General features: G+C 36.2%; 1 protein-coding gene across 10 annotated transcripts in view; it reads left to right on the top strand.

Moving 5' to 3' along the window:
* MIPOL1 (mirror-image polydactyly 1) overlaps window positions 1–23,180 on the top strand; it is a 503,449-nt gene that overhangs the window by 355,043 nt on the left and 125,226 nt on the right. The window lies entirely within an intron of this gene.

Genomic DNA, 23,180 nt, shown 5'->3' with positions numbered 1-23,180 from the left:
GTTAATTACCTCAGTGAAGGTCAATGACAGGGTATGCACAACTTTTTTTAATTGGGTGACCCCTACCGTGGGAATAACCACCTGAAGTGCATACAAGAGAGAAGAGTTGTTAATATGACCTAACAACTTCCTGAGTAACTGGTGTTGGAGTCCATGACTAAGTTGGTATAGTGCAGTATGCTCAGTGGGAGGGAGGAGATTTTGAATAATTGGAGTTTTTCAGCTATGCCATGTATGTGTTTATTATATCAGTAAAAGAAAGGGAAGTGTAAGCCTGATTTTCACAATAGAAATAATACTCCAAGGGAAAAGCACTTGGTGCTGTGAGTGTAAGAATCATTAACTACCATAGGAGTCAGACAGCTAGAAAATCTCCAAATGGGCAAGTCCTTGCGTGGAATTGAACAGACTGTGTTGGGCAGGGGCAAGCGTAAGGGAGGAGAAGCCTGCCACTGTAGCCCCAGTGATAGATTCCACTCCGCTTCTTTCAGATATTCCTGTTGCTCCCATCTTTGGTAGAAGCAAGTTGATGTCTAGAGAAGCATTTTACTCCTGCTATGTCAGAATTCACTTGCAGCAAAGCATCATATCCAGGTTAATAAGATTGGTGTATTAAGTTACCAGAAAGGCTCATAGTTAAAGAAATGTCCACGTGTGCTATTCAGTAGAATAGCAATTTGATATTTGTGTGTTAGATTGGGCAACGAGTGACATGTCTACCAACCCATCAAATTCAGGGTGATAGCATCCATCTGGAACAGGTGTACCAATGAATTCAATAAGTCAGAGGCCACATGGGCTACCCTGTGAGAGGAAGAAGAAAGCCTATATCTCCTCCCCTCCTCTCCCATATCTGGGTTCTTGGGTTCAGAGATGCTCATGCCCTATCAGAGAGATTTTTCATTGGCAGTGACTCGAGCAGTCTGTCCTGTATCACGACAAGGATGAGGCCCTTCATCCAATCCCCAGGATTTGAACCCAAGTCTCTCTTGGATCCTCTTGTAGTTTGGTAAAAATTTCTATTTTATATCCTGATATCCATCCCATGGAACTATTGGAAGGAAAGTAGAAACTTTAAGGAAAATGTTGAACTAGAGACCTAGATTAATGGTCATTATTTTTGAGGTTCTCGTAGGTAAAAGTTCACGTACTGCACTCATGGAGAGAAGGAGTAGAGACCTGACCTTGAGTATTTAGGAAAGGATTGAAAGAGATGGAGGGCCTTTGTAGGCTCCCTTAGGGAGAGCAAGGTATCAGTAATTGTAGGCTATACAATTGAGGAAGGGGCTAGACAGCCTGGTCAAACATGGCACAGATGAGAAGTCTCCTTTTTGGGAATTGCTGGATTGAGACCCCAGGCTGCTTGTCTGAGATATGTAGCTCAGGATGGAGTTATTTCTTTCCCCTCCCATCAACCACTGAAGCCTATCCTTGTCCTTTAAAACACCCAACAACCACCTTAGCTTGGGAGTGATATGGAGAGTCCATCACTGATATACAGCTTGAGCCCCAAATCTGGGGCTGTTTTCAGATGCAGTATGCTCAGGGAGCCTACACAGAGAACAAATATGGTCCTGTAGGGCCTAGGAAGTATGTGGCCCAAGTCAGTGGAACATACTGACTTCGCTTGGCCAAACCCTGAGAAGTGTCAACTGCAATCAGGATCCTCTGGATGGAATGAGAAGCCCAACATGATCTATTTGCCAAGAATACCCTGGCCCATTGGTTTGTGGGATCTGTCCCTGGGCAACATTTTAAGCCTTGGCCCGGGTCTGGTGGGTAGAAGAGCTTTTTCATAAGTTTTTGGCAACTTCTGATGACAGTAGAAATCTGTGTGTGTATATTCAGTCTAGGATGGTATCTGGATTTCCACAGGCTATCCTCTCATAGATGTGATGGTAGTGAGTTGTACAAAAGCTTGCTTTGTTTGGGGCAGAGAACAATTTAATATCTGTATTTAGCTGACAAATGCTGTTTGCTTATTGTGTGTTCCCTTTCATCAGTGTTGAGATCTTCCTGGTGAGCATCCATTTGAGTATCAAAACTTATTAGGAGCAGAGGTGATCTTTATCCAAATAGCTAATCTCCACAGGGGTAGCTTGTTTTATATGCCACTCCACAACTTTCTATGACCCAACCAAAGAGGCAGGCTATTGGTCACAGCCCATGAGTCAGTGAAAATATAGCTTATTCATTTGCTCAGGTAGCCTGGATAGCCATCTGTACTGCATGAAACTCTTCCATTGTGCCAATGGAAGCATCCTTTATCATGTTCAGTAAAGGACAAGTCTTTCTTCATCCTTGTATAAATTAACTGCTAAGAGCTATTACTGAACCAGGCCCACATGTAGTCTGGGAGGTTTCTATATCTGGATTCCCACTGGATCAGTGAGGGAAGCAGCCTCTCAGGGGATATGCCTGAGAGATGGAAGGGTGCTCCTGAGACCTTTCCATGGAGTTGTAAGACCCCATCTGGACCAGGTTTTGCCCTATTCTATAGATACCATTTCCACTTCATTTAAGAAGATTTCTGAGCTGGCCCACTGGCAATTTGAGGCCTCAGCTTAAACCCACCACATGATTAGGATTTCTGGACATAACACTACTTAACCACCATGGATCACCACCATGGATCAGTATCTACGAAGGCCCAATAGCAGGCCAATAGTTGTCTCTAAGTGTATACCTTTCAGCCATCTCTAGGACCTTAAGGTCCAAAGCCCTAACAGGAATCACTGGCACCAGCAGGTGAACTAAGAGGTTGCTGAGACCAGTAACTCCAAAGGCAAGTGTGTATTGATAGAGCTTAGAAGAAGGGCAGCCTGGATTGTCTCCATTGCAAGGACCCCAGGAAATTCTCTTAGTCAGTAGCTGCCTTTCTGGGAACCCAATAGTTGAGTGCCATCAAGATCACTATGTAAGGTATATATGAGAGTGTCAGTAGCCAAATAGGCCCACCAGTTCCTGGGCCTCCTTTTTATTTGTTGGAGTAGAGAAGGCCAAACGCTTAACAGTCATCACTCTGGATTGAGACATTGTGCCCCTTTCCAGATTACATCCAGGAATTTCACTCAGTTACTAGGTTCTTGTATCTTGTTTATATCAGTGACCCAGCTCTATTACTGCATGTGGTTCAATAGGATGTTCAGTGTTTTTTGGGTGGTGCCCTTGTCTGTGCCTATAGGAAGGATGTCATCAATGTAATCAAAGACTAGTGCTTCCTATAGAAGTAGGACTTTTTCTAGATCATAGCCTGATTGATAGCCAGGGAATTTAGTAGTCTTCTGGAAGGACATTAAAAGTGTATGGTGGGCAGGCAACAGTGGCTCAGTGGCAGAGTTCTCACCTGTCATGCTGGAGGCCTGGGTTCGATTCCCAGTGCCTGCCCATGAAAGTGTATGGCAACCTATTCCCCATAAAGGCAATTCAATTCTGATCATCCAAATAAAGAGGGATACCAAAAAAAACCCATTTACAGTATCAGTTACTATAGCTGAAATTCCCTCAGCTTGGACAATATCTTCTATTACAGACACAGTATCAGATACCAAGATGTCAGGCCAAGGGTGGCACTACAGTATTGAGCTGCCTGTAATCAGCAGTAAGTCTACGGGCACCTGAGGCCATGCACAAAGACCAGATGAGGCTATTAAATGGCAAAGTAATCTTATGGAGAACTTTGGCTTTCTTAAGTTTAGCAGTGAGGGTGATTATTTCTTTTTCTCCCCAGGGAGCCAACAGTGCCTATTTTGAGGAGAATAGGCACTGATAGTAGGGTAGGCTCACTGTCTTCCACTTGCCTCACTAAGATGTTCCTAACTGCAGCAATTCCTTTCAGGATTTGGGAACAAAGGCAGATAGGATTGCACACAGACAATATATCTATACTAATCATATGTTCAGTAGTGGGGGCCATAATGTGGAGTTTTGTAGGGGCCCAAAGAAGCCCACCCATAGCTGGGCAGAGGCAAAGATCCCCCAGTGAATGTAGTGGCCTAAGACCCAAAACAAAGAAGAGCATTATCTATTTCCCCTTCATCCTAGTGCCAGGGGTCCCAGGGATCATAGCTGCCAGTAATCAAAAGGCCCAAGAAGTGCAATTCCCCCTATCTCCACCTATCTATTGAACGTTGACTTGGCATGGGGCCACTCATACTCCCTGGAGACAGAAGAACCTTGGCCTACCTCTGGTCTTGAAGTCAGAGTAAAGGTTAGCTAAGCTCTTCCATTCATTTCCAGACTCACTAGGGGGATACAGGAAAGTAGTAATTTTGTTAATGCTAGAGGCCATCATTGTACAGACCTTACTGAATTCTGAAAGCCAAAAGCAAGGAGAAATTCTTGAAAGCAGCAGGAGAAAAGTGAGTCAACACTTACAAGAGAACCCCAGCAAATTTACAGCTGACTACTCATCAGAAACTGTGGAGGGCAGAAGGCAATGGGATAACATATTCAAAGTGCTGAAAGAAAAAGTGTCAACCAAGAATCCTATGTCCAGGAACTCTGTCTTTCAAAAGTGAAATAAAGGGCGGGCCACGGTGGCTCAGCAGGTAAGAATGCTTGCCTGCCATGCCCAAGGATCCGGGTTCAATTCCCAGTACCTGCCCATGTAAAAAAAAAAAAAAAAAGTGAAATAAAGATGTTCTCACATAAACACTCAGCAAATTTGTTATTAACACACCCACCTTACTCAGGCTAACACAAGAGATCCCAGTTGATAATTGAGATCTACACACACACACACAAAAACAAAGTACCAGTAAAGGTAATTATGCAATTGTAAAAGACAATATAAATGTATTTTTTTCTTTCTTCTTGTAACTGATTTAAAAGGAATTTTTTTAAGTAATATGTTTTATAATGTGTTGTTTAGGACCTAAACATAGAACTGTATGTGCCAAATGTATGTAGAAATGCGGTGTATTTGCCAATAATAGTACAAATGAGATCGTTAGAAGCAAAGCTATATTGGACTAATGAAATGACCCTAAAAGGTAACTCAAATCCACAGGAAGAAAAGAAGAGAACCAGAAATCATAAATAAGAAGGTAAATAAAACAAAATTTCAAATATATATTTGCTTTCCTTTCTTCTTTTAGCTTTAGAAGGCATGAAAACTATATGAAGTAATAATTATAACAATATATCATTGGGTTTATAGCATTTGTGGTGTAATGTGTATAACAATAATACCACAAAAGGAGATTAAAGGAAATAGGGCTGTATAGGTATAACATTTCTGTATTTCACTAGAATTAAGTTAGTATAAATCTGAAGCTGATTCTGATAAATTAAAATATTATGTTAAGCCCTATAGCAACAACTAAGGAAATAACTAAAAAAATACAGTGAAAAAATCATTAAGGAAATTAGAACACTATATTAGAAATAGTGATTTAATACAAAATAAAACAGAAAAGAAGAATAGAGGAACCAAAAAGACATGAGACAGAGAAAAGAAAAAGTTAGATGGTAGATTTAAATCTAATTATATCACTAGTAACATTAAATGTGAGTGGATTGCCAGAGACTTGGGTTCGATTCCCAGTGCCTGCCCATGAAAAAAAAAAAAGTGAATGGATTAAACAGTTCAATCACAAGGCATAGATTGTCAGACTGGATTAAATAAACAAGATACTATGTGCTGTTGATAGGAGACACACTTTGGATCAAAGATAAAAATAGCTTGCAAACAAAAGGATGGGGAAACATATCATGCAAAGAACAACCACAAGAAATCTAGAGCAGCTGTACTAATAACAAACAAAATTGACTTTACAAAAATGCCTCTAGAGATAAAAAAACATTTCATCAGGATAAAAGGGTCAATCCATCAGGAATATATAACAATTTAAACCCAAATTGTTAAATAACAGTAGCAGAGAAGAAAAATACATAAAGTAAAAACTGACACAAATGACAGGAAAATAAGCACTTCAATAACAATAGTGACACACATCATTACCCCACTTTTAGTAATGGATAGACCACTAGACAGATGATCAGCAAGAAAATAGAAGATTTGAACAACACTATAAGCCACTTGAACCTAATAAACATTTATAGAACACTCTACTCAAAAACAGCAGAATATTTTCAAATGGACATGAAACATTCTACAGGATAGTCTATATGCTAGGCCATAAAACCCTAGTAAATTTAAAAGGTTGGAAGTAATGCAAAGTATGTTTAGAAATCAGTGATAGAGAGTTTATAATTCTGTATAACTTAATGTAATACTGGATACATCCCAGAGTATGTTGATCAGATAATTTTAAAATATTGGCAAAGTCCCTTGAGGGATAGGAGAAAAAATATGGGGAAACCCTGATACTATCTCAAACGTTATGGATTCCCAACTTAATAGGTTAAGCCCTTGATCTTGAGGCTTACTCTTCTGAAGCCTATTTCTGTAGCAGAGAAGATAAGTATACCTATAGTTATGTCTAAGAGTTACTTCCAGAAAACCTTTTGTTGTTCAGATGTGGGCTCTCTCTTACTAAGCCCAACTCTGCAAGTAAAATCATTATCCTCCTCCCTACATCGGACATGACATCCAGGGGTGGAAGTCTCCCTAGCAACATGGGACTTGACTCCCAGGGATAAGCCTGGCCCTGGCACTGTGGGAGCAACAACACCTCCCTGACCAAAAAGGGAAAAACAAAATACGGTATACACCTCCCTGACCAAAAAGGGAAAAACAAAATACAGTGTCAGTGGCTAAGAGTTCAGTAGAGTCAACAGGCTAATATGGAGGCTACTCTTATGCTGGCTTTGGCTAGGTATGCTAATTACCATGTTTTTCCAACTGCCAACCAAAACCATTCATCTCAACCCTAAAGAACATCTAGGACTTTATCACACATCCTACAAAAAGTTGCATGCACTAAGATTACTTTCCACTCAGTTATTAAGATAATATTGGGAAGATGGCAGCTTAGTGAGCTGTGGGATTTAGTTCGTCCTCCAGAGCAGCTATAAATAGCCAGGAACAGTACAGAACAGCTGCTGGGGCCATGTCAGTGACCAGACACACAGCGTACCTCAGTCTGGGCAAGCTGGACCAGCTGCTATCCCACCCAGAACCATGAGTTCCCCAAGCTGCAGCAGCTGGTGCCCCTCCCCCACAGACTGCTTCCCAGAGGAGAAAGGAAAGAGATTTTACTAATAGCAAGGGGCTGAGCTGAACCAGGGTTCAATTGTGGAATTAACAAATTCTGACTACTAAAAACAGGCCCCCAGCTCAGCTGAACCTCTAGTAAAAGTGGAAGTCGCTGGTTTTTGCCCTGGTGCAGAGGGGACAGGGCTGATGGAAAAAGGAGAAAAAAACAGAGGTTTTGTTGGATTTGAAAAGGTCTGGGGGCACGTAGGGCCTGGAGGTACACAGAGCAACATACCAACTTCAGTTCTTGATGGGCAAACCTGAGGAATGGGGGTCCTGCTCTGAAAAGGATTTTTCTTTTCTTTTTTTGTGGTTGTATTTCTACAGCTTCACTGCTCTTTAGATACAGCTTCAAGGCTTCTTGGGCTCCAACTGCCCCAGGCATAGGCAGAATTGAGCTTATTTAAGTGTTTCTCTGGATCCTGTACCTTCCCCAGGAGAGGGATGGGGCCCAGCTCAGATGGATTCCCTTCCACAAGGAAATCTGACCCCAGGGTCTGGAAAAGCGAAGCAATTAAAACCAGCCTATAACTGCTCCTCTGTCTCAACCATGCCCCCAGAGTCTGCTGAAGTTAAAGGTACCACATCACCTTATGCTGGTAGGACCTGCAGGCATAAAAGCACCATGTACTGGGTAGGATAGGAAAAGTGCACAGTCCAGAGGCTTCATAGGAAAGCCTTTCAATCTGCTGGATCTCACCCTCAAGGTAAACTGATTCAGGTGACTCTTTCCTCCTGAGAGAAGGCCAGTTTGGTCTGGGAAAATCTGGCTGGGGTCTATAATACCTAAGTAAACCCTCCTAAGGGTGGGGGAAAAGGCATCATAGAGGCAGGGCAAGAAACAAGAAAACAAGAATTGGAAAATTCTGATTTGTTAAACAAAACTTAAGCTAGAGATCTATAATAAGCTGAACTGAATGTCAAAGAACAGATAGACAACAAAGTCATCCAGCAAGAAAATCCTAGGTAAAAAAAAAGTGGAAACAATCTCCAGAATAAAATAATTAAGGTAATTAAATGCCTAGGCGCCAGCAAAAAAAAAAAAACAAATCATACTAGGAAAATTGAAAGTATGGCCCAGGCAAAGGAACAAACCAACAATTCAGATGAGATATAGGAGTCGAAACAATTAATTCAGAATGTTCAAACAGACATGGAAAACCTCATCAAAAATCAAATCAATGAATTGAGGGAGGATTTAAAGAAGGGAAGGAATGAACAAAAAGAAGAAATCGCAAGTCTGAAAAAACAAATCACAGAACTTATGGGAATGAAAGGCACAGTAGAAGAGATAAAAAAAAACAGTGGAAACATACAATGTTAATTTCAAGAGGCAGAAGATAGGATTAGTGAACTGGAGGACTGAACATCTGAAATCCAACAAGCAAAAGAGGATATAGGGAAAAGAATGAAAAATATGAGCAGGGACTCTGGGAACTGACTGACAATATGAAGCTCACAAATATACTTGTTGTGGTTGTCCCAGAAAAAGAAGAGAAGGGAAAAGGAGGAGAAAAACTAATGGAGGAAATTATCACTGAAAATTTCCCAACTCTTATGAAAGACTTAAAATTACAGATCCAGGAAGTGCAGCATACCCCAAACAGAATTGATTCAAATAGACATTCTCCAAGACACTAATAAGGATGTCAAATGTCAAAAAGAAAGAGAGAATCTTGAAAGCAGCAAGAGAAAAGCAATCCATCACATATAATGGAGGCCCAATAAGACTATGTGTAAATTTCTCAGCAGAAACCATGGAGGCAAGAAGACAGTAGAATGGTATATTTAAATTACTAAAAGAGAAAAACTGCCAACCAAGAATTCTGTATCCAGCAGAATGGTCCTTTAAAAATGAGGGAGAAATTAAAACATTTTCAGACAAGAAATCACTGAGAGAATTTGTGACCAAGAGACTGGCTCTGCAAGAAATACTAAAAAGAACATTAGAAACAGATACAAAAAGACAGGGGAGAGAGGTGTGGAGAAGAATGTGGAAATGAAGACTATCAGTAAAGGTAAAAAGAAAAATTATATATGATATATAAAACCCAAAAGGCAAAATGGGACAAGAAAGTAATGCCCATACAGTAATAACACTAAATGTTAATGGATTAAACTTCCCAATCAAAAGACATAGAATGGCAGAATAGATTAAAAACAGGACCCATCTATATGCTGTCTACAGGAAACACATCTTAGACCCAAGGATAAACACAGGTTGAAAGTGAAAGATTGGGAAAAGATATTTCATGCAAATAACAATCAGAAAAGAGCAGCAGTAGCTATGCTAATACCCAACAAATTAAACTTCAAATGTAAAGCAATTAAAAGAGACAAAGAAGGACACTATGTATTAATAAAAGGAACAATTCAACAAGAAGACATAACAATCATAAATATTTATGGGCTGAGCCAGAATGCTCCAAAATATATGAGGCAAACACTGAAAAGAGAAATAGACACATCTACCATAATAGTTGGAGACTTCAATTCCCCACTCTCATCAATGAACAGGACATCTAAAACAAGTATCAATAAAGAAACAGAATTTGAATAATGCAATAAATGAGCTTGACTTAACAGGCATTTATAGAACATTACACCCCACAACACCAGGATATACCTTTTTCTCAAGTGCTCAGGGATTATTCTCAAGGATAGACCATATGCTGCGTCACAAAGCAAGTCTCAATAAATTTAAAAAGACTGAAATCATACAAAACACTTTCTCAGATCATACAGGAATGAAATTGGAAATCAGTAATAGGCAGAGTGCCAGAAAATTCACAAATATATGGAGGCTAAACAGCACACTCTTAAACAACCAGTTGGTCAAGGAAGAAATTACAAGAGAAATCAGTAAATATCTTGAGGCACATGAAAATGAAAACACAACATATCAAAATTCATGGGATGCAGCAAAGGCAGTGCTAAGAGAGAAATTTATTGCCTAAATGCCTATATCAAAAAAGAAGAAAGCGAAAATCGAGGAATTAAGTGTCCGCTTGGAAGAAAAGCAAACTAACCCCAAAGAAAGCAAAAGGAAAGAAATAATGAAGAGTAGAACAGAAATAAATGAAATTGAGAACATGAGCGCAATTGAGAAAATCAACAAAACCAGAAGTTGGTTTTATGAGAAAACCAATAAGATTGATGGACCCTTAGTGAGGTTGACAAAAAGAAGAGAGAGGATGCAAATAAATAAAATCAGAATTGGAAGAGCACACATAACCACTGACCCCACAGAAATAAAGGAAGTAATGAGAGGATACTGTGAACAAGTTTCAATGCTAATAAACTTGACAATGTAGATGACATGGAGAAATTCCTACAAAGGCATGAACAACCAACTTTGACTTGAGAAGAAATAGATGACCTCAGCAAACCAATCACAAGTAAAGATTGAATCAGTCATTAAGAAGCTCCCCCCAAAAAAAGTCCTGGACCAAATGGCTTCACATGTGAATTCTACCAAACATTCAAGAAAGAATTAGTACCAATCCTGCTCAAACTCTTCAAAAAAATTGAAGAGGATGGAAAGCTACTTACCTCATTCCATATAGCCAACATCACCCTCATACCAAAGCCAAAGATATTATGCAAAAAGAAAACTACAGATCAATCTCTCTAATGAATATAGATGCAAAAATCCTCAATAAAATTCTTGCAAATCAAATCCAGCAGCAAATTAAAAGAATTATACACCATGACCAAGTAGGATATATCCCAGGTATGCAAGGATGTTTCAACATAAGAAAATCAATTCATATAATGCACAATATCAACAAATCAAAGCAGAAAAACCACATGATCATCTTGATTGATGCAGAAAAGTGATTTTGACAATATTCAACATCCTTTCCTGATGAAAACACTTCCAAGTATAGGAATAGAGGGCAACTTCCTCAACATGATAAAGGGAATATATGAGAAACCCACAGCTAATATCATCCTCAATGGGAAAAAACTGAAAACTTTCCCCCTAAGAGCAGGTACAAGACAAGGATGTCCACTATAACCATTGTTATTCAACATTGTGTTGGAAGTTCTAGCTAGAGCAATTAGACAAGCAAAAGAAATACAAGGCTTCAAAATTGGGAAGGAAGAAGTAAAACTCTCACTGTTTGCAGATGATATGATACTGTTGAAAACCCTGAAAAATCCACAGCGAAACTACTAGAGCTAATAAATGAGTACAGCAAAGTGGCAGGTTACAAGATCAACACTGAAAAATCTTTTATGTTTCTATATACTACTAATGAGCCATCTAAGGGGGAAATCAAGAAAAAAATTCCATTTTCAATTACAAACACAAGTTTAATATTTAGGAATAAATTTAACTAAAGAGACAAAAGAACTATACAAGGAACGCTATCCGAAATCATTAAAAGAAATCACAGAAGACCTAAGTAAACGGAAGGGCATACTGTGTTCATGGATTGGAAGACTAAATAAAGTTAAGATGTCAATTCTACCTAAATTGATTTACAAATTCAATGCAATACCAGTTAAAATCCCAAAAACTTACTTTTCAGAAATAGAAAAACCAATAACCAAATTTATCTGGATGGGCAGGGTGCCCTAAATAGCTAAAAGTATCCTGAGAAAGAAGAATGAAGTCGAGGTCTCATGCTACCTAACTTTAAGGTGTATTACAAAGCTACACTGGTCAAAACAGCATGATACTGGCATAAAGATAGATATACTGACTAATGGAATCGAATAGAGTGTTCAGATGTAGACCCTCTCATCTAAGGACAGTTAATCTTTGATAAGGCAGTCTAGCCAACTCACCTGGAACACGACAGTCTCTTCGATAAGTGCTACCTAGAGAGCTGGACACCGACATGCAAAAGAATGAAAGATGATCCATATTTCACACCCTATACAAAAATTAACTCAAAATAGATCAAAGATCTAAACAATAGGTCTAAGACCATAAAACTTTTAGAAGAAAATGTAGGGAAATATCTTATAAATCTTATAATAAGAGGCGTAATTTCCTAGACCTTACACCCAAAGCATGAGCATTCAAGAAAGAAAGAAAGAAATGGTAACTCTTCAGAATTAAACACTTTTGTGCATCAAAGAACTTCATCCAGAAAGTAAAAAGGTAGCCAACACAATGGGAGACAATATTTGGAAACAATGTATCAGATAAAGGTCCAGTATCCAGAATATGTAAGAGATTGTTCAACTCAACAACAGAAAGACAAACAGCACAATTACGAAATGGGCCAAAGACATAAACAGACACTTCAGAAGAGGAAATGCAAATGGCCAAAAGGCACATGAAAAGATGTTCAATTTCCCTGACTGTTAGGGAAATGCAAATGAAAGCCACAATGAGATATCATCTCACACCCACCAGAATGACCATTATCAATAAAACAGAAAACGACAAGTGCTGGAGAGGATGTGGAGAAAGAGGCACACTTATCCACTGTTGGTAAGAATGTCAAATGGCACAGCTGCTGTAGAAGGCAGTTTGGCGTTACTCAGGATACTATATATAGAATTGCCATATAACCTGGCAATACCATCGCTAGGTCTTTACTCAGAGGAAATGAGGGTAAGGACACAAACAGTCATTTGCACACCAATGTTGATAGCAGCATTATTTACAATTGCCAAGAGATGGAAACAGCCAAAATGTCCATCAACAGACGAGTGGCTAAATAAGCTTTGGTACATACATACAATGAAATTATGCAGTGGTAAGAGAAAATAATGTTATGAAGTATATAACAACGTGGATGTACCTTGTGGACATTATACTGAGTGAGAATAGCCAGAAACAATAGGATAAATACTATATGGTCTCAGGGATATGAACTAATATTAATGAATGAACTTGGAGAATTTCAGTTAAGAACAGAGATCATCAGGAGATAGAAATAGGGTAGATATTGGGTAACTGGAACTGAAGTATACAGATTATGCAATGGGACTGAGTATAAAAATTCAAAAATGGATAGAATAATACTACCTAACTGTAATACAATAATGTTAGAACACTGAAATGAAGCTGAATGTGAGAATGATAGAGGGAGGAGGTCTGGGGGCTCAAATGAAATCAGAAGGAAAGATAGATGATAAAGGCTGAGATGGTATGATCTAGGAATGCCTAGAGTGTACAATGATAGTGACTCAATGTACAAATTTAAAAATGTTTTTGCATGAGGAAGAACAAAGGAATGTCAATACTACAGGGTGTTGAAAATAGATGGTAATTTATATTTTAAAACTTTTAACTTATGTGTGAGACTAAAGCAAAAAATGTTTATTTGGTACAAAATTTATATTTTGACTAGTGCATTTCCTAATATAACTTATGTGGGCAACTTAATTGAACACCATAAGTACATGGAACCTTGAGCACGGCATGAGATTTTATAGGTTTGTCCAGAGTGATGCCCGGATAAATCCCAGAAGGATTTGAACTGTGAATAAAAAAGTATTTGCAAAGTCCCCTTGGGGGAATGGTGAGAAAGGGGGAAAATTCAACTTCCCCAAGTGGAGAATTCTTGATATTCTCACAAACAGTGGGGACAACCAAGATAATAGGCTGAGCCCTCCCAATCTTGGGGTTTGTTCATGAGAAACTTAACCCCACAAAGAATAGGCTAAGCCTACTTAAAATTAGGACTAAGAGTCACTCCCAAGAGAACCCGTTTTGTTGCTCAGATGTGGCCTCTCTCTCTCTCAGCCAACACGACAAGCAAACTTACTGCCCTCCCCCTCTCTGTGTGTGGAACATGACTCCCAGGGGTGTGGCCCTTCCTGGCAATGTGGGACAGAAATCCTAGAATGAGCTGGGACTCAGCACCAAGGGATTGAGAAAACATTCTTGACTGAAAGGGAGAAGAGGGAAATGAGACAAAATAAAGTGTCGATGGCTGAGAGATTTCAAAGAGTCAAGAGGTTATTCTGGAGGTTATTCGTACACATTAAATAGATTCCACCTTTTTGGTTAAGATGTAATGGAGAGGCTGGAGAGTTCTGTCTGAAAATGTATAGCTGTGCTCCAGTAGCTGTTTCTTGAAGATGATTGTATAAATATATAGCTTTCGCATTGTGACTGTGTGACTGTGAAAACCTTGTGTCTGATACTTCTTTTATCTACCTTATCAACAGATGAGTAAAACATATGGATTAAAAATAAATAAATAGTAGGGGAAACAAATGTTAAAATAAATTTAGTAGATTAAAATGCTAGTGATCAATGAAAGGGAGGGTTAAGGGGTATGGTATATATGAATTTTATTTGTTTTCTTTTTATTTCTTTTTCTGAATTGATGAAAATGTTCTAAGAAATGATCATGATGATGAATATATATATATATATAAAGAAAAGAATGTTCATGTTGTATGTTGTTTTGGTTTGAGAATAAAAAATGAGTTAGAAAAAATTTACTTTATAGAAACCTACAACCTCCAGATGGGTAACTAGGCCAGACAAATCCTGAACTCAAGGGGCCGCTTCTCCAAGAACATCAACTAATTCCATCCCCCTGTCCCATATCATCTACACCCTTTTCCAACATGAGAAATTTAGAATGGACATAGCCCAAATACCTCTAAATATTGGGAGAAGGATCAAAGGCGAAGGAGGAGTTATAACAGAGAAGATGCAGTTTATCTTTAGAGTATGACTGCTGAATCATTATATTTATACATCTTTCATTCTCAAGTGTCTTGGAGCAACTGGAAGAAAAAACCTCAAATTGTGGAACTAACCAATACCAAACTCTGAAATCTGTTCTATAACTACTTGTTGCAATGTACTTTGAAATGTATTGCTTTTTTGTATATATTTTACAGTAAAAAATGTTTAACAGGGGGTGCGAGTGTAGTTCAGTGGTACAATTCTCGCCTCCCATGCAGGTGACCCAGATTCAATTTCCAGACCATGCACTTCCCAAATAAACAAACAAGCAAAAACCAAACCAAACAAAAATTCAACAGATGGTACTGCAACAAGGGGATACTCACATGGAAAATGAAAGAAATGTGACCCCTGCCATACAGCACACAAAGAAAAAAAAAGTTTAACATAAAATAAATCTGTGCTAGAAAACAATTCATAAAACTCATATATACGTAGAAAGTAAACAACAGACAGCTAAATAACTAATAGGTTTAAGGAAAATTAAAATACTTTGAGATCAATGGAAATGAAGATACAATATACCAAAACTTATGGGAAAGTAGCTAGAACAGTTCATTAAGGGAAATTTTTAGTGTAAATGGCTCTATTCAAAAAGAAGAAAGCTCTCAAATTGATTACCTAACCTTCCAACTTAAGACATTGGAAAATAAAGAACAAACCTAAAACAAGCAGATGAAAGAAATTAGTGGAAATTAATGAAATGGGGTATTTAAAAACAATAGAGAAAATCAATGTAACCCAAGCCTAATTCTCATTGAAAGGATCAATACAGTTGGCAAACCTTTAGCTAAATTGACCAAGAAAAAAAAAGAGCAAAGATTTAAATTACTAGAATCAAAACTAAAGGAGAGGATAGCACTATTTGCCTTAGAGAAATAAAAATATAAATAATTACTGTGAACAATCATATCCAATAAATTAGATTGCATAGATGTAATAGAAGAATTCCTAGGAAGATACAAACTACCAAAACTAAATCAATGAGAAATAGACATTCTGAATAGACCTCTAGCAGTTAAAATATTGAATTAACAGTAAAAGAGACTACCCATAAAGAAAAGCCCAGGCCCACATGGCTTCATCACTGAATTCTACCAAATATTTAAAGAGGAATTAATGCCATTGTTTCACAAACTCTTCCAAAAAATTGAAAAGAAGAGAATACTACCAACTCATTCTATAAAGCCAGTATTACCCTGATGCCAAAACCAGACAAAGATGTCACAAAATGAAAACTATAGACCAGTGTCTCTTAGGAATACAGAAGAAAAATATTGAACAAAATACTAGGAAACAAAATCTGGCAACATGTAGAAAGAATTATACACCATGACCAAATGTGATTTATCCTAGGAATTCAAGATTGGTTTAACAACCAAAATCAATTTATATATTACACCATATCAATAGAATATAAAATAAAATGCACATGACTATCAGTAGATGTAAAAAAAGCATTTGATAAAATCCAACACCCTTTCATACTAAAATAGAGACTCAACAAACAAGGAAAACTAGAGAACGTCCTCAGCTTGAAAAAGACTATCTATCAAAAACCCACAGCTAATGTCATACATAATGTTGAAAGACTGATGCTTTCACTTCTGTGATCAGCAACAAGATAAAGGTGTCCACTCTCAGCACTTCTATCTAGCGTTGTACTAGAGGTTCTAGCTAGGGGAACTAAGCAAAAATAAAATGGTATCCAAATTGAAAAGGAATTTATAAAACTATTTTCATTCACAAATTAGATGGTCTTGTATATAGAAATTCCTTATGAACCCACACACAAGTAAATTATTGAGCAGACAAGATCCACACATCAACATCAGTTTGTTTTTCTACATACTACTAATGAACAATCCAAAAGTAAAATTAAGAAAACAATCCCACTTATAATAGTGTCAAAAAATAATGAAATATTAGGAATAAATTTTATCAAGGAAGTGAAAAATTTGAATACTGCGAATTATAAAAGATTGCTGAAATCAACTGAAAAAGACGTAAGTAAATGGAGAAATTTGGTTTATGGGTGGGAAGACTCAGTATTGCTAGTATATCTGTCCTCCAAAGGGATCTTTAGATTCAACACTTTTCTAATAAAATTTCCAGCAATCTTTATTGTAGATGTTGACAAGCTGTTTCTAAAGGTCTTTTTGAAAATGAAAACGATTTAGAATATCCAAAGAAATTTTATAAAAGACACAGTTGGAGGAATTACACCACCTGATTTCAAGACATACTATAAACAATTATTAATTTTTTTTTTTGGTCTTTTATGTCTGGTTTATCTCATTCAATATAATGCCTTCAAGATTCATCCATGTCATCTCATGCATCAGGACCTCCTTTTTATAGCTGAATAATATTCCATTGTGTGTATATATTACATTTCTTTATCCATTCATCAACTAATGGACATGTGGGTTACTTTTGAATTTTGGCAATTTTGGGTAATACCACTATGAACATTGGTGTGCAAATATCTGTTGAAGTCCCTGCTTTCAGTTTTTCTGGATATATACCCAGCAGCAGAATTGTCGTATCATATGGTAATTCTATTCTTCCTGAGGAACTGCCCAACTGTCTTCCACAGCAACTGCACCATTTTACATTTCCACCAGCATTGAATAAGTGTTCTTATTTCTCTACATCCTCTCTAACGTTTGCAATTTTCTGTTTTTTTAAGTAGTGGTCATTCTAGTAGGTGTGAAATGGTAACTAGTGGCTTTGATTTGTATTTCCCTAATAGTTAGTGATGTTGAGCATCTTTTCATGTGCTTTTAGCCATTTGTATTTTCTCTTTGGAGAAATACATTCAAGTCTTTTGCCAATTTTTTAATTGGGTTGTTGGACCGTTTATTGTTGAGTTAGAGTATATCTTTATATATTGTGGATATTAAGCCCTTATAGGATATGTCATTTCCAAATGTGTTCTCCCATTGAGTAGATTGCCTTTTCACTTTCTGGACAAAGTCCCTTGATGCAAACAGTTTTTATTTTTGAGGAGGCCCCATTCATCTATTTTTTCTTTAGATGCTTATGCTTTGGGTGTAAAGTTTAAATAACCACTGCCTACCACGAGGTCTTGAAGATGCTTCATTTCATTTTCTTCTAAGAGTCTTATACTCCTGGTTCTTATATTTATGTCTTTGACCAATTTTTAGTTAATTTTTGTATATGGTGTGAGATAAGCAATCTTCTTTCATTCTTTTACATTTGGATATCCAGTTCTCCAAGCACTGTTTGTTGAAGAGACTATTGTTTCCCATTTGAATGGACTTGGCAGGCTTGTCAAAAACCAATTGATCAAGAAAACAACAACAACAAGAAAACAAAATGACTGATCATAGATGTAAGGGCCAAATCTCTCTTTTGCTCTTCCCAACAATCTTTAAGGACTTTAGGCAGAAATTATTAGCTTTATTTGGCCAGTAAAGAAATTAATGTCCAGAGAGATGAAATAACTTCATCTATATATCTATGATCTGCCTATCTATCTATCATCTGTCTATGCATCATCTCTTTATATCTCTCTATCATCTATCTATCCATCAATCAGTTATCTTTCTAATCCATCAACTATTTAATCATCTCTGTACAGTCTCGCTAATCAAAAGTTTGATCCTTGGACCAGGAGCATCACATCATCTTGAAGTTTATCAGAAATGCAGAATTTCAGGCATTGCCTGAAATTTCATTCATTGCCTTAGTTTATCATATTTTAAATATGAAAACATATATTGTAGACATGGTAAGCAAGAATACTTAAATCAGAATACTTTGTTCTACTTTAACTACATAGGAATCACCTGAGAATTTTGTTAAAATGCAGTTTCTGAATCAGTAGCTCTGGGATGGTGTCTGAAACAATTATTAATTATTTATTATTATTAATTTTAAACTTAACAATTATTTGTGTGATGGATAAATGACTAGATTCTATTTCTGGTTTTTCTTTGTAATTTCAGTAAGAGATTTTTATCACACTTTCAAAAGGCCCTATACAAACTTTATAGTTTAGCTTCAGTAACCTAATTAGACAGATTCTAGTTCCCTCATTTCGTCCTGTTGTCTGGATAGCTTCCTACCATAGCTTCACGATGCGTTCACCTGGCACTGAAATGCTTCACTGTTCCACAAATACTTCGTATTATTGTATTTGTATGTGTTATAAACTACCAGGATAAGTAGATGTTAAATAGAGTAACAAGAGGCAGCACAATGATATGTGTTTGTGGATAATTTAGTACTATTTTATCGATACTGCTGATTCACTTTTTACTCCCATTGACAGCTAGAATCAACACGCCATGTTCATTTATCATAATATTTTAATTCTAATGAGCTCTCTCTTTTTTTAGTAATATAGATATAATGTAACTTTATTTTGTTCAAAGAACGTAAATGTCGTTGATTCCTATCTTCATTGTATGCAGCAATTAATGTTGGTAAGTAACATTTAGATAATATTACCTAAACATTTAGGTGAAGGATTAAGGTGACCTGGCCACTAACACAGAAGAGCATGATCGGAGTCAATGTTCAGGGCTCCTCATTACAGATTTTATAAAGCAATCCTTATATAAACAGACTGTACGATAGAATAACTCCCTAACCCCATGGCTCCAAGTTATAACTATCTCTCAAATTAAAAGCAAAAACAAGGTTTGATCACTTTCTAGATATGTTGTCTTGGGCAAGCCAGTAAATCTCCCTGAGCTGCTCGTTTGTCTAAGACTGAAGGCTACAGTGGATGTGAAAATAATTCATTAATAATGTCCAAATCAGTGCTAAAGAAAAAAAATATGCCCAACTAAAATCAAAATGCTTTTTCCAAAATTCTCTTTTATAATATTACTTCAATCACTATACTGAGAGAAACCTTCGGTTAAGTGCTCAGAGTCTTCAATACCTTCCTTTTAAGGACACCAGCTTGAAACAGATCTTCCTAAGTGCTGGCATTGTAGTAGTTTATTTATATGGTGCCCACAGAGTGATTGGCATTAAATTATATTCGTTTTAGTTGATGTTTTTATAAATAAGTTTTAATATATAACAAAATTCTTTTTTCTTGTCTAAACTATATTTATTGACTTTTTTATTCTTCAACGAATATTTGATTTGCCAGTAAATAATTGTTAGTAGCCATATTTTTGTGCCTGGCAAAATGATTAACAGCTTTCAAAGTCTCCACAGTTCACTTTATTTGTTTGCATACTGAATACTCTTAAAATCCGTATAAGGAAGTTAATGTCATTGTTTGCTGAACTATTACCTTTTAAAAAATCAGTGGAGTAAGGACATGCATGAAAGTGCAAGAGGAGAAATACTTCTTAAAGAGATTTTAGAAAACTAAAAGTTTTCCTGTGTGCTGTTAATTATACTAAAAGAATGATAGGATCTTAAATTTCAAAATCAGTATTCTGCTGATTCTTTCATATATATGGGGATCACTCATAGTTTTTGTATTAATCAATTTTTATAAAACAATATATACTATGTTCATATTCCATGATACACCCTTTTCCTTATGTCTTCAAGTTTAAATTCTTCAGATACTTATTTTTATGTAACACTTCAAAATTTTTTAACTCATTTTTTGAAGTACAAACATTTTAAACTCATTTTTTGACAGTATAGACTTTCATAGAACTACCTTAAAATACTTTTAGGTTTATACCCACAAAGAAAGGAATGGCAGCAAGATCACATTCTTTCTTCTGCCACCTGAGAAGTATTTTTCACATTCCATTTATCAGTACTTGATCAGACAGGCTGCTGAAATTTTTGCCATGCCAAAGTCATTTCTGAAAATCAATAGGTCTATTCCATTTCTTCTAATCTCCTTATTAATTGGCCCTGCAATTGATGTTACCAATAATAAAAGGCAGGAAATCTTTGGCAAATTTGTTCTGAAAATAGTTGACAAAATACTCAATTAAGTCATGACATCCCCTCACATTTATCTTAATTATGTTTATCATTGTAATCCTTGGACAAAATGCAGCATTGTAGAAAATATTACACTAGTAAATATATACATAATTATTTATATATTTTATATATATATTTACTCTTATTGTCCCAAATACTCCTAAAAAGTATTTAACAAAGTGAATAATTTGAATTTTATTTTCTTTCCTTTCCTCCCCCTGTCTTTCAGTGGAATTAGTAATGGAAGTAATTATAAGCTAGGCAACCCTGACTTCTGAATCCACAAACTGGATTTTATACTGTATTTTTTTAAGACACTTAATTCATTATAGGACATTTACAATTTATTTAATATAGACATTACATGACTGTGTGAATTATTGATTCCCTTTAATAAATCACATATCTTGTCCTGAATTTTATAATGAATTTAGTGATTTAGGCATCAAAAGAAATCAAACCATTTGAAATTTCAATAATAAATATAGATTTATTATCCTTAAAATTCTTTCCATTCTTTTCTTAGATTCATATTATTGACTGGCATCAAAGTCATTTTAACTAAGGGTAAATTGTACAAATTGTATAAATACATTTATATGCTATGAAAGAGAAGAACTCATTATGTCAAAAAAATCTCCCACCTCACTACTACTCACCCTGAGTTCTCTTATATAGTTTTTGTTTTTGTTTTGTTTTCAGTGCTTTTGGGAGTTACTTCCTAACTCAGTCTGAATAACATGTGTATGCCATTAACGTTTTTTTTTGCTGTTATAAGAGAATAAAGCTTAACAATTTTTTTATTAATTAAAAAAAATTAACTAACACAACATTTAGAAATCATTCCATTCTACATATGCAATCAGTAATTCTTAATATCATCACATAGATGTATTTTTTTATCACCTTGTGGCAGGCTATATGTAATGACTATAAAATATGCAAACTAAGTAATTAGCTCTTTCTGCTTTCCTTTCCTTAGTATAAGCTTTTTATGTTTCTTTTAATTTTTTTTTCTACTTGTGTGTGTTGAATTGTATCTCCCAAAAAGATATGTTGAAGTGCTAATACCCAGTATCTATGGATGTGATCTTCTTGGGAAATAGGGTCTTTACAGATATAATCAAGTTAAGCAAGGTCATACTGGATTAAGGTGGGCCCTAACTCCCATGACTGATGTCCGTATAAAAGAGACTTGAAGACACACAGGGGGTGAAGACCATGTGAATCGAGGGAGAAATTGTAGTTATGCTGCCGTAAACCAAGGAATATGAAGAACTGCCAGCAACCAGCAGGAGTTAGAAGAAGGAAGGAAAGATTCTTCCCTAGAGCCGTTGGAGGGAGTGTGGCCCTGCTTACATTTGATTTCAGACTTTTAGTCTTCAGAATTGTGAAAGAATTTTGTTGTTTTAAACCACATAGTTTATAATATCTGGTTATGGCAATCCTAGGAAGCACTTACTTTATAGCTTTAATTAATATGCTTAAATTCCCTTTTTCTTGCGTTAACAAATTTCAGCTACATGTACTGACTCCCTACTTTTTGTGTTTTTTCCATTGATTTTTTTAACTTTTTATTTTGAAATAACTTCAGATTTATCAGAATGTTGCAAAAAATGATACAAAAGCAGTGCATAAAACTCCAGTATATCCAGATTTACAAACTTTTACAATGCAACATTTTTTCTTTTCTTTCCTCCTTCCTTCCTTCCTTCCTTCCTTCCTTCCTTCCTCCCTTCCTCCCTCCCTCCTTCAAACATTTGAGAGTAGGCTGTGTTCCTCATGCTCCTCTAACACTTCACACTGCCAAGTACTATCAAGTCCCACTTTTATAATGTCAGTTATAAACATTAACTTTTCTCCGTGTCTACATTGTATTCTTCATTTTTTGTATACATGTTGATGCTAAAATTTGAAAATTAAGAAGCAATGTTACTGACTCCACTGACTTCAGAGAGTATCTAGAATTATAATTCCCTTCTTTTGAGTTGCATTTATCAATCAAAGGGGAATGTTCTTAGGATCAACACAAACGAATGTTTAAAATATTCCATCAAGTACTTAAAATCTTACCAAATTTTATTTGTTTCTTACTTGAACAATATTTTTCTTGCATAGTTTTTCATCTAGACTGAAATTTCTACTTGCCTTTCTTTTTCTTGGATCTTTGACTTTCATTATTTCAACTTTTCCTTTCCTCTTGCTTAGTTTTATGACTGCTTCACAGCTGTCAATTGAGGATTTCTCTTCATTGCTCTCCTGTGGTAGGTTCTCTAGTCTTAGAAACCTTGGTCTTCTCTCTTGCTTTATTCTCTAAGTAACTTCCAAACAAAGAGTAGATGGTAGATAAGTTTTCTAAAAATACGGAGTATTTTTATTATTTATTATTTATTATTATTTTAAATT

This window comes from Tamandua tetradactyla, chromosome 14 (genome assembly GCF_023851605.1).
Source record: "Tamandua tetradactyla isolate mTamTet1 chromosome 14, mTamTet1.pri, whole genome shotgun sequence".
Classification (NCBI taxonomy): domain Eukaryota; kingdom Metazoa; phylum Chordata; class Mammalia; order Pilosa; family Myrmecophagidae; genus Tamandua; species Tamandua tetradactyla.
Note: the sequence above shows the minus strand (reverse complement) of the source record. Positions and strands in the feature narration are given on the sequence as shown.